Raw genomic sequence first — 8,359 nt, forward strand, 5'->3', positions numbered from 1 at the left:
TATAAACCAGTTATTCTCAGTGTAGGAAAAGGTGATCACTCTTCTGCTCCCATTTTCCTCTCAATGTCTTTACTCATATGAATTGTGATGAGTTTAATGCCAGAGTCATATGAGGAACAAAGAGAATATCAAGTATGCAGCTATCTAGAGCAGTCACAGCAGTCATTTGTGTGAATTATTCAAGCTACTGATGGTGTGCCACAGTGCCTGTTGCTACTGAAGTGGAAATAAAATCAATTGTGTACAATATGTACAGTAATATGTACAGTGTGAAGGGAAAGCAGATGGCAAGGATGCATAAAACTTTAATGTCCTCCAATCTGTTTACTTATTTTAATCAGCTATCATAATCATCACCCACTGTGTGCTTTGTTTACATGGGGAGGTGCTGGTGTGATCAAGCAGAAGAAAATCCTGAGAAATGTGCCAGTTCCAAAACCTGATAATTAGAATTAGAAAGATTGTATGCTACAAAGCATTAGGGCAGACTAGATGATACCATGAAAAGTTACCTTTTGCTTAAGATTGCATTCACCCACATCAAAACTGAGGTGAAATCTGTGATAGCACAGATTTTGCAGGTGACACGTATGGAAAGATGCTATATTGGAACTGGCCTGTATGGATCACATTTCCACATCCGTTGAAGTGGTAAGACCAGCTTCTTTCCTAGATGAAGTATGCATTTCCCTCAGTCTTTATGTCCTCCATAAAGCACATGGATATTTCTAGCTGAAAAATCCAAGAAGTAGTCCTCAATATTATTTCTATGAAGAAAACGTGACTTGGATGGAGAAGGTATGTCTTTCACAGATTTTTTTACTTACACAGAACTGAATGAGTAACTCACGTTTCAGCTGAAAACTTCTGTTTTCCAATGCTGGAGGAGAAAGAATCATCCTAAATATTAAGCCCCTTTGAGATTTGAAATGTTTAGTTTTGCACAACCATTTAAACCCCCAATAAGGCCTTCAGAAGTATGTTTGATAAATGTCTTAACCTGGAGATATCCTCATGATGTTTAGGGTGGAAGAAGCCTGCAAATAGATTATAGCACAGAACAAGTGTGCATGAGTTTGTAAATGTCACATTTGTTTTAGATTTAACTGTTCTGCTCTGATTCTCAAGTGTTTGTTATGATGCTGTAAGAATTTCTCCTATTTCAGACTTGCTGTAGAAGACTTTGCCCAAATGAACAAAATATACCAGGAAAGATAATTAATGCTAAGTAATACTGTTTTCATGACAGATGCCATTTTGTATCCACTTTAAAAAAAAAAAGAGGAAGGGAGGATGGCAGAGATTACTTGTTCATATTTTAAAATGTGGCACAGAAATTTTTATGTACTAAATGTATGTCACAAACCACTGAAGTTATGACACCGAATAATAGAAATGTATAGAAAAAATGCTCTGAGGAGAAGAAGGTGGTGTAAGGGAAATAACTAGTGTTGGGCAGATTGATCAGGGCCCCACAGATTTGGCTTCTTGTCCAAAGTCAATGGAAGCTCCTTGTTCCTCTTCAGTAAGTGGAAGGAAATGTATCTGCTAGGTACTTTGACCCAGATTTTGTCATTCTTGAGTTAGGGAGATCCTAGTCTATACTTAAAAGTGAAGCAGCTAATAAGTTATGAAGGAAATAATCTCACTACAGGAAGCATCACCTGTGGAGATGTGACTGCTGACCTGCAAGTGACTGTTCTGTGGGCTGCAAAAATGCTTGATGGGGGTGAAGATATGCATCCGGGAAGAACCTGATGACAAAACTAATCTTTGAAAGTCATTCTGGGAGGGATATTCCAATTTTCCTCCTACACAGATCCTTTCAGGAACCTTGCCTGTGTAATTATCTCCTCCTCTGTAAAGTGGGCAAAATAATAATTACCTTTGAGAACTAATTCCTGTGTGTAATAATCTCGACAATACTTGCAAGATGCCTGCCTAATAAAGATGTGTATTCAAAAAATGAATATTAATGCCTTGAACTTACTTTAACAAAGGACTGAAAGTCTGTGGAGTAACAAACAAGTCAATGACTGTGGCTGGATCCCTGCTCTCAATGTGTTGTGATCTGAACTGGGACACAGTTCTCCCCAGCAGAAACTCTCAGCAGCAGAAAGGTAGTGACGAGAAGAACTTGAATTAATTTCCACTGTCGTCCTGTATTCACTGTCCGGAATAGATGGCCTCACCTAAAATGCATCAAATTGTTTCCCTTCCGAAATACTGTAGAGGGGAGAAGGAATGACAACGATAGCTCACTAGGTTGTTTCTGTGATGGAACAATTCTATGCCTCCTTTTACTGAATTCTACTTTTTTTTTTTTTTTTTTAATTAGATTTTGTTAAACTTATAGAGAATTTCATGGAGGGAAGGAATTAGCACCTCCAGCATGCAAAGGTATCTTCTCACCCTCAGATGACTAATGTTGAAGGCCCAGGTAGAAAACGTCCGTTGGAAAGCTAAAAAGTCTTTCAAGCATCAACAGCATTGCAACAAATAGAATTATACTACCATTCAGATACAACTCCTATAAATAAGGTATTTTACTTTATTGTAATTGTCAGATATCTACATGTTCTTTTATGTTTCAATTATTGCTCTCCTTATTAACACCAATATTTATGGCAAGTTATATTTGAAAGGCTTTTTTATCATTATGCCTACAAGCTCATTCTGGATCCAACAGCACGTACCTAATTTGCAGATCAGTTGAGTTAACTGTGATGGCTCCTATCTTAGCAAACATAGTTGAAGAATGAACCAGAGAACTTGAAAGCAAAAAGCAGCCCCTTAGGACCTGAGCATATAGTTTAGCTCATGTATGCCGTGAGATGCATGCAGGCAGACTGGCAAAACCTTGTCAGATGAACTTCAGCAAATATGATGGAGTAGGAGTACTGCAAAGCCTGACTTGCCCAGTCTCAGTTGAATAACGACTTCAGAAGTTTGAGACAGTCTATAAAGCATGGATAAGGCTTACAAATCCTTCCCTCAAACTGAAGGAAGAAAATCGTAATGTTTGGGTTACACCAGTTGACCTGTCCTGACACTCAACAAACCAAACAAGACTTAGGAAGTGATTGAAATATATCAGTTTGTTTAAGTGATAATTCCTTGTTTGATTCTATCCTTGCTTGACTTCTTACCTAAGTCTCAGGCTGCATCTCTTCACTTTTGTCAAGTTTATATGTTTAGAAATTTTTGGAAGATTCAATCACAAAGCATTTTAATTACATACACTCAAACAAAAACCTAATACTGGCCTGCCATGACATTCAGCCACAGTTTAAAATCAACTCACAGGAAGACAAGGTCATGTTTAGTTTGTGGAGTTTTTACAACTACTTTATATAAACTAACTAAGCTGTTAAGAGTGAATGGAAATTACATGAGAGCGAAGTAAGAGGTCATGTCAGGCAAAACTGTTTTTTTTTCTCCTTTTCAAATAAAAACAAATGCATTTAGACATTTAAATACAAGTCTGATAACATATATGTAATTATATCAATTTCATTTGAGTAGAGAGTTCAGTATAAAAACATAAAAATCTTTTGCTTCCTTTGGTTTTCCTTCCTTAAGGTTGACCTGGACCTCTGTCCATTGTTTTGGTACTAACCACATGACCAAAAGTAAGATATTTAAAATCTTGCAATACTATGTCTTGGCAGAACAAGATACAGAATAAATTCAGAAATAGCTGTGTAAGAATTATGAGTTAATATACGTCCCACATACAGTCCAAAACTGCTGTATTCCAAAGAGGCAAAATATGAAATGTAAAACAATGGCATAAAAAGACTTATAATGTTTTCAAGAACTTGTTTTATAATGATAATGAGTGCCATGTGTTATAGTCTATTTTGAAAAAAAGAAGTCTGTTGAAACTAAAGTAAGTAGGTTATTACAGAGTCATTTTATATGAAATCTGATGATCACTGTTACATACAGTTGAAGTACATGATGCAAAATTTAAGGTGGGAAAAATATGTACATGAAGCAATATACTTTTGCTGTGTTCAGCAGGAATACGATGGATTTATGTGAAGCTGCAGTAGATACCCTTTGCTATCCCCCTTGTGACATCAATTCAATGGTACAGATAGAAGAGATCATAAATACACTTATTCCCAAATCCCAGCCTTCACTTTCAATTTCCCACTAAAGTGGAGTTCAATTGTTAAAATGTACAGAACAGGAAAAGGAGAAGTGAGTTCAGCTTTTGTAGAAAATCAGGCTAGCAGAAATGACAGGGACTGAAACATCATCAGATGGGTATTTCTCTGTATTTAACAAACTATTCATCTATCAACAGTTGTTTACACAGAATACACAAATACATGGAAACCCATGAGCAACACACAAAAAAACTCAAAGTTACATTAATTTATTAAAGCAGCAAAATCATGTGTCTGAAGGCTAGGAAGTGCTGGAAGAGAGCTACCTAGGTACTATCAATTCAGCAGTCTTTTGTGGAGGCTGCTGATTTTTACAAATTACAATGTAATTTTAATTAAATGATTTTTTTTTTGTTTTTCCAAGGGACCTCTGTTTCATTCACAGTACAGAGTGGATGATACTTACTTAATGAGCAGCTGCTCAATACTTTGTTTTTGTTTCATTGTTCAGCATGTGTGGTCCCATTTGTTATTTACCAGACACTAACAATCCAGATTCCTATTGAGAACTATTCATTTCCTCACAGACTTTTCTGATTTCACTATCATGTAGGAGTACATCACAGAAGGGTTCTCAGCACCCTGTGACACCAGGGATGATGTAATTCCTATCAGAGATGGAGACTTGATATGTGAAGGGATTGAAGTCCAACATTTCTATTGTATGGCCATCTTCAGACAACTTTATTTATATGTAGACTGATTGTAGACTGAATTTAGCTTTGTATGTTATCTCTATCTATTCAAATATATATCCCACTATAAATGAAGTAGTCGGCAGAGCAGACTCCAGGAAATCTGGTTAGGCAACTTTCTGAGACCCCTTCTCAGGTACTCTCTTTTTTGGCATTTGGATTTTTTTTCAGTAACTCAGTTTTCCCACCTGGATAGTGTATGCACAGAAGCACAACACGTGATCCACTTCCTAACTGGTGGATCCATCTCATACTTTTTTATTAATTGGAGAATTTAGAATCTGTCACTTTTGGTTAATCCAGGTGTTACCAAAATTTACAACCAGGTGGTACCAATTGTGCTGAGCAGGTAGCAGATTTCTACTTTAGAATTCAGAAGTTCAGTTTCAGACATTCACCACCGCACACACACACAGGTACTCACTCAACTGTTTGCCATGTGTTAACACTCACAATTTAAGCTAATTTTGACTACTAGCCTGTATTAGTTTTGTTCCTTTTTCTGGTTTCTGGTGCCATCAAGCTCTCCATTTCAATCTACCTTTTGTTTTATTTCAGGCCTCTTGTTCAAGTGAGATTATTTTCTGTTTCACATTCTCCAAAGCCAGAGGGAGACTGCTGGAGAAGACAGTCTGGAAAATCTGGGATCAACTATCATGGGGAAGTTCTGTCCTAAAATGAATTATTCTGAGTACATGGCATATTTGAAACCCATTCATCCTGGAAACTATGAGAAACTTATCCGTATTCAGTGATGATGAATTCAGAGACATGATTTTTCTAAGACCTAAAAGTTTCTGCCTTTCATTTATGTACTACATTTTTTCACATGATTTTAATTTGACTTCATAGGGATTAATTTCTGCAAGCAATGTCAAGTCACATTCCCAGAATAAAATATATTCCTTTCCTTTATTGGGGCCCTTTGCTACCTTTTTACAGTAAAGGCCATTCATTAGTTTGGGGTTTGTTTGATTATTTTTTTTCCCCACTGGCCAAACTAAATGTTTTCATTCAGCCTTATTTTCTTAAACATTTGTATCAAATTGTCTTATAATGATAATAGCAACTGACATTCCCATTGGTATGTGTCTTTGGTTCCAATTTAAATTTCAAGATGTCAGGAACAAGTTTTCATGCTGAAAAAATATGAATAATTGTCCATGCAGCAGGCTAGCAGATGTTCCCATTATTATTTTAAAGCATAGGGTACAAACTCTATGTGCTGTGCTAGGGATTGAACATTTTGCCTAAAGAAAATGAACTCAGTCCCTCAACCAAGTCATTGTTTCAGTTCAGTTCTGTCATTTGACCATAGTGTTAGATATTTCTATTTTATTTCTAAATTACACCATGGCACCATTTTTTGAATAAAGCAGCTCAGCGTGCATGTTAGTGAGCCTGTATAAATTCATCAGAATACACTATGTACTGTGTTCTCCAGTTATTATAAAAAGTATATTTGAATGTCCAGCCACTATCTGGTTCATAAATACCATACTGCAAGTAAAAGAATTACCAATCTTATGGAGCCGAGAGGGAAGTTTGTACCACAGACCCTGATATATTCCAATTGAATCGCATGCTCAGAAGTTTTACAGGGCTGGTTGAGGACTTGTTTTCATGAAATGTACATAACACAGTAAACATGTAGACTTATGTATTATTTGTATCAGTACAGCATCTCTATATCCACAACAGTTTAAAACACAAATTTGGATCTGATAATAGGAAGTGAAAGAACAAGATATTAATCACTGATATGGAAATACTGAATTCTTATACATGCTAACATGTTCTCATTAAGAACTCAAAAATCTTGCTTAGCTTGAATGGCCAAACTAAATTTATAGCAGAATCTTTACAAGTAATGAGATGAGTTGCTGAGGTTCTGTTTTGTAGTAGAGGGCTATGTGCAGATGCTCATTTACTGTTTACTGACAGCATAAGCAAAAGGTTATCCCATTCATTCCTGAAATGTCTCCAGCAAACAAATAGGTGAAGGGACTGAAGCATGGAAAAAGCGAAGGGACTGAATCACACATTCCCAGGTTAGTAGAAAATTGCTCACTAGCACAAAAAAAAAAAGTTAAAAAACAAGGTCTCTAAATAAGAGTACTGGCTATTTCAGTACATTTTTTTAACTGAAAGAGAAAGAAGAGAAAGAAATGAAAGAGAGAAGGAGAGTCTAAATGTTCTCCTTCAGGGTCTCAATTCAAACATCCAAACACCTAATTTTACCCACTCCCTGTTGATAACTCAGCCAGGAGAAACAGGGTATGAATAAGATATCATTCACCTGTGCCAGTACTCTGATATGGTTTTGTCCTGTGCTTTCCTAAATGGACATACATAGGCTCTAGTTGAACTACCAGGATTAAGAAAGGAAAAGAAAGGACATGTAGTTTCTTTGAGCATGAACCAACATATTTTAACATTGCCTTTCAACTATTGCCTGTGATCTGGCCCAGTAGTAGACTACAGACTTCAGAATAAATTAAATCAACTTAAGTAGGGTAATTCTGTGATGACTTCATGAAACAAATTGACACAGAAACCTGGAAACCTTATAACTGTTTTTTAGTAGATTAACTTCAGAGCTAAATAAGGGTCACATGAGAGAAGTACCAGTGAAAGCTATAATAGGTCTACTGTGCTAGTATTGTCTACTGAGATGTAACTAATGTAGTTCAGCTGAGGTAAGAAGCAGAAATACTGACCTAGAGAATCTCTTAAATGTTTCAACACGTACATAAAAGAAGGGAAAGAAAAGAGCAAACAGCATCACTAAGGATTTTATTTAGACAGAAGACTGTTAGATTGTGTTTACAACATATTCTGTCTTTATAAGTGCAATAAATGTTTTATTTTAAAATATTTTTAAAACACAAACTTTAGCTGTTGCTAAAATGAAGTTTTCCAACCACAAGCATGCAGTCACCATATGTACTTTTATATCAACTATAGTTGCAGTAATATTGCATATTGGAGTTTATGAAAAAAATCTAATATTGACTTCCTAATGATTACCTCTTGAATATATTTAAAACATACAAGAAGTGAGAATTTGCTATCTTCACTTTTTGAACTTTGTACTTCTTATTTTTTGAAAATAACAGAAGACAAAAACTGTAAAAAATCTTAAAACACAGAGAACCATTTTTACTTTCACCTATGAAACTGCCAAACAAAAATGAAAGAAACTGAAAGATGTGAACATGCAAAAAATAAAAATGGAATAAATTTAAATTTGATAATACCTTCTGTAATGTGTGTATATTTTTCCTATATATCTGTCCAGGTAATACAGCTACAAATGGCTAATTTGTAGAAAAATATTTATAAATATGCATTGTATAAACAATTAATACATCTTTGTTAATAACTTCATGAGATGGAAAACCTCTTGGTGCAATTTTTCCCAACGTTTAAACTTGGAGCCTTTCAGTATATGCTAAGCACACCAGTGGTGCTCTCACTGAAGTA

The 8,359-nt window shown here is 35.6% G+C and overlaps 1 long non-coding RNA gene across 1 annotated transcript; it reads left to right on the plus strand.

Moving 5' to 3' along the window:
* Window positions 1-463: 463 nt before the first annotated feature.
* LOC139827090 (uncharacterized) lies at window positions 464-8,103 on the plus strand. Its single transcript, XR_011737286.1, has 3 exons — window positions 464-798; window positions 2,339-2,541; window positions 5,432-8,103. It is a non-coding gene; the product is annotated as an uncharacterized lncRNA (long non-coding RNA).
* The last annotated feature ends 256 nt before the right edge of the window (window positions 8,104-8,359 follow it).

Source organism: Patagioenas fasciata, chromosome 1 (assembly GCF_037038585.1).
Source record: "Patagioenas fasciata isolate bPatFas1 chromosome 1, bPatFas1.hap1, whole genome shotgun sequence".
Lineage (NCBI taxonomy): Eukaryota > Metazoa > Chordata > Aves > Columbiformes > Columbidae > Patagioenas > Patagioenas fasciata.